Source organism: Contarinia nasturtii, unplaced genomic scaffold (assembly GCF_009176525.2).
Source record: "Contarinia nasturtii isolate CC-2019 unplaced genomic scaffold, AAFC_CNas_1.1 Cnas_scaffold_2489, whole genome shotgun sequence".
In the NCBI taxonomy this organism is placed as follows: domain Eukaryota; kingdom Metazoa; phylum Arthropoda; class Insecta; order Diptera; family Cecidomyiidae; genus Contarinia; species Contarinia nasturtii.
Genome location: NW_022199810.1, coordinates 266,552 through 271,775, shown reverse-complemented (window position 1 = coordinate 271,775; position 5,224 = coordinate 266,552).

The window sequence follows — 5,224 nt, the reverse complement described above, 5'->3', positions numbered from 1 at the left end:
TGTGATGGCTGATGATGTGTTAGCTCTACTAAAATCAATTGTTTTGTCGATTGTTATTTCATTTGCTTTCTCGGGCGGAATTCCCTCAAGTACGAGTGATCGCTTCAATTGTTCAGCTAGTGCTTCTGCGCTTTTTGCATACTCAGTCATATTTGTTTTGTCAGCTTTGATCGCCATCATTCTTCCGGCAATTACTTTGCTGTTATCAGGTTTTATTTCTAGCTTCAATGTGTTTTTGATCACCTTTATAGTTGGATCTTATGGCATAGATTCGATAGCTATTCCTTTTAATTTTGTCAGCACAAAATCTGTAAAAATGATTTCATACTCTTGGTTCACATCCAATGCTTGTAGTAATTCAATCGATTTAATAAATGGCGTGAGTCCTAATGGATCGCCTTCATATACACTAACAATGGTGCGTGCGCACAAATTATAATATTCAATTTTTGTTGGAGCCATTTCGTTTGATTTTGCCGCTTCTTCGTCAAAATATATTATTTCTTTTGTGTTGTTCTCTGGAATTGTTATATCTGTTCTTTTCAATATTTCAAGACTTTTTTTCAATCTTTTTCTTAAATTATTTAAATCTTTACGCAAATTGTTTAGTTCGGTAATCTTTTTTAACCAGAAAGATTAATTAACTGGTGAAGTTTTACTTCCCTATATTCCCTGTATTCCCTATGATCGCGGGTCAACCGTAGTCGAGACAATCAATAGTCTTTTTATTTTTACTAGTCTTATAGTCGCGGGTCTTTCTAGCGAATTCACCCTGTATTTATACTGATTTTTGCCAGCTTTCCCTTTTCCCACTCCAATAGTTTTGCACTACAAAGTATTACAATATAATATCTTATTCCAAAACCAAAATCTTAATTCGAGGTTATCATGTATTGTTTCCGTATTCGTATTTTATTTATACAAATTATACATTGTGATGCTCTGAATTAATTCTGGTTTTCTTACATTGGCCCCCTACAACAGCATTGTAATGCCTTACATACAGCATTATACGCTGTTGCGTATTCTACTTTGCCTCATTCATATGCAAACGCATGGGACATATCATTGCCTCATTATCATACGTTCGATCGACATCTCTGTTGATCGAGTATCAATAAGTGTGCATATCCTCTTAATTCAGTTCTCATTTATGGAAACAAAGCATTCAGTTTTACATTTTTGTAAGTGAGTTTTTGTTTACTTTTAAATCCGAGCGCCACCAATTTTACATATAAGCGCATACAAAATTTTCAATATGACTGCGCCCATAAGTGAGAAAATTTCGTCTCATTCATTTCCGCCCCATGAAATGGAATGCAAAACTAAGAAAATTAGTGTTATTTATTAGTTTAATCTTTACCTAATAATGTAAATATTTTATGTAATAATGAAAATAGGGTATTTTGAAAATTGAAAAAAAAAAAAAAAATCACTTTGTGATTGTCTATAGTTTTTCGTGTATTCGGGCTCTGTGTCTGTTAAATGTAATTTTTGAACATAAAAATTATTACCATTACTTTTATCATTTTCAAGAGCGAAAATATCTGAATATTCATCACACAATTTTAGCTGTTCTTTTTTTACATGAGTAGGCACTTTTGAATCCAAAAATTTTCTTAATTCTTTGTTTCTTTCTTTATTTGTTACAATTTTGTTTATAGCGTAAACATTGTAATCTGATAATTTTTCATGTTTTTGTTTAGATTGACATTAAAATAGAATAAAATAAGACTTAAACCGACATAAGAGTCATAAAATCAGCGGCAAAACGAATCATTGTTGCAATAACATCTTCATTTGATTGAATACATGCAATAACACCAGTCTCTGTTTCACCATTATCAATTAAAGCCAATACTGGCATCAGTCTTCTTTTTAAAATACTTTGATCCTCAATACTTTTTCAAATACTCAACAGCATTGTTTGTGTTTACAACTCTAATTGGAGTATCAGGTTTTTATTATATTCTGTACCCAAATCGGTACGAATTTCTTTCATTGGTCCGTGAACCAATATAAATTTGTTTACCATTGCTTTCGCAACTGTTTTTGCTGATTTATTTTCTATTGGTATTGCTACCAAGTATTTTGTTAAGTCACAAATAATTGTGACTATATATTCATAGCCGTTGATTGATTTCGATAGTTTTCCTACCATGTCAATCAACACGGTGTCAAAGAGTTTTTGTAGTGTTTTCGTTATGGTCAATTTTTCTTTCGTTTTTTGCAGAACTTTTGTTGTTTGACATATTTGTTGTGAAATATAATATGATCGCTTCAAACCAAGAGACAACAATTAAAACAACCTGCTTGCTGGGTAGACAATAACTAACTGTTTGTATTTATTTGAATCAGTTTCTTTTATACTGATGGATTAAACATCCATTTACAACAATTGTTGGGGTACATTTAAGTTGAGTTCAAAAATAATAAAACACGTCTTGTTCTGTTGTATCATTATCATAAACTGATTTTAATTTGGTTTAAAACTGTAATTCTTGAAAAGTTATTTGGTTTGCATATAATTGGACATTTGTATATAAGCAATAGGCTTACCATAAATGGTCATAAATATTGATATAATATTGTTTTGTGTTAATCGTACGATCATACTATCGGAATACATTGAACTTTATTATTACTATTTTTTGCAAACTGTTGCCAAAATGTATTTTTGCAGCAAATGCAATTACTAAAAATGTGTACTTTGAATCGTATTTGTTTGAATGCTATAAATGTTTAATGTTGTTAATAGAATGAATTTTAATTTATTTTATTTGTCATCTTGTGACATACTCCGGGCCGCAAAAAAAGAAAAAGGCTAAGAAGAATGTATTATTTAACTTTGCATTTGCATGAGGATTCGGAGTGGCTGCATTTGTGGCAACTTCAGCTGTCGCTTTCATAGCGGCTTCTAATTCTTTTTGTGCTTCAAATTCGGCTTGTAGCTTATATTTGTCGTCTTGTATTTTTGTTCTTTGATTCACGTATATCGACTTTGTTCTTTCAAAGCACTCCTCTTTAAAGTACGGATCATTTTCATCGATATCGCGTACATTGAGCAACTTTGTGTTAGCGGCGTCAAACGCCACCCACCAATCTTCAAGAGTTTTTAACCTCCTATCGTAGTACGCTAACTCTTTCTTGCGAGCTTTCGGATCCGCTTTATAATTCCGCACGAATTTTGTCAAATTCTCAACCGCTTTCTTCTGATTTTCTAATAACGTTGTTGATTCACTCATTTTTAATTTTTTTTATTTTTTATTTATAAATTCAATTCAAATCGTTGAAAATTAAATTTGTTTGTTTTTTTTTGTAATTGTCTTGATATTCGTAGTTTTCGTAGAATTTTGTTTGGTTTGTATCTTTTTCACCAAAAAAAAAAAATTCGCGTATTCTTGCGTTAACTGTCTTGATTTAAAAAAAAAATCACGTAAATTCGTCTAATAGTTTAATTTTCAAATTAGAGAAGGACCATTAAATGTCACAAGATGACAAATAAAATAAATTAAAAGCGTAGGTAAGCGTACAACATTTTGTTTCAAAGTGTACCTGGAAATATTGGAATGAAAACCAATCAACAATAGTCAACGTAGCCAGCTATAGTCGATTAAATTCATTTATACTTGTCTGACTGTAAGTCACTTTTTTTGCACACGGACGAATGATTAGCAATTGTATAAATTTTATTCGCTAACGTTGTTGTTTGCACTCACACAATCACGCATATTCGAATGAGAACGCGCATTCGGATGTGCCAACCGAAGTATTCTCAATTCAGAACGACGTTGAGTGTAGCTGCAATAAGTTCGTGTGCACCGCTGCAAAATGTGATTTAAAACTGGTTTTATAATTTGTGAAAAATATCAAGATCATGGACATACATTGCAGCCCGAAAAAGTTGATTGGAAGAAAAAGGAACTCGTTCAAAAATCGTAAGTCTTTACTTCTCAAAGTGACTTTCCATTTGAAATGTGTGTAAGAATTCAAAATATATAACTAAAGTGTGACATGAAATAAATGTGAAAAGGAGTTACAAAGTCCAAACCGCAGAATTTCTTTCGCTTGCAATGAAACAATAAAACAAGTGCACAAAATAATCCATAGCATCACATTTCTATAAATCAGAAATTCATATAGAGACTCTTATCAGCGACTCTTATCGCATGACAACAAAAAAAGTGCTGTGAATGATTAAAGAGGCTTAGAGTGTCATATTAACATGCGAAATTAAAAAAGAACGATTTGAATTGTATTTTCTACAACGCAAATTAAAATCATTTTATTTCAAAGGCAGCATTTAAATAGGCTTCCATGATGTCATAATACGTTTCAATAAAAATATCACACACAGAGCTTCCTTGGCTTTCGTTTATATTTTTCGGTTAACTACACCAACTAACAGTCAAATATGTCAAATGTCCGGGCATGTCATATTCCAAACTTGAAATTGTTGTACTGTGTATATAAACTTGTTGTACTGTCTCACACATTTTCACTCTGAATGTAAAAGTATTTCTTCCATATACTCATTTCCCGTCAACAACATAATCTCGTTTTTGCATTTATCAACTGCATTTGAATAAATTTGCTTGAAATCGGTTGGTTTGGTTTGAAGAAGAGATTTTTTGACTAATTTAATTAATCTTATTCATCGAATTCATTCCGATTAAATAAGCTTCGTTCAATTTTAATGTTTTTTCTATACATTTAGATGATTTGTCAGCCATATTAGGGGATGGAACATCTACGCAGATGTATATGCGATGGACTCTTGATGGAATGGCATATGACCTGATTTCGTGATTCAGTCTAGAGGTATACGGCCATGAAATTCATGGAAATATAACTTTAAAAGTCCATTTTACAATATTATTTGCAACCTAGCTGTACCTCATTGAGTTACTTTATTTAAAAGAATCGGTAACTGTATTATTGGATTGAGATTCAAACTATTTATTCGCATTTTGACAAAGATCTCCACTTCATATTACGTTTTGGAAGACTCAAATGTCTTCGAATTAATTTGAAAAATAACAAGATTTTCGCACGATTTTATTATTTGTTCATTAAAATCAACCAATAATACAGTTTTTTGTTGCAATCCTTTCAACCACTAACTTGAATGATTCAAAACATCGAAAAAGCGAAATTCATCGTGACTTTGGCAAACTCTTTTGCTTGCTCTAAAATTAATAAATGATTGAGTTACATTAATAAA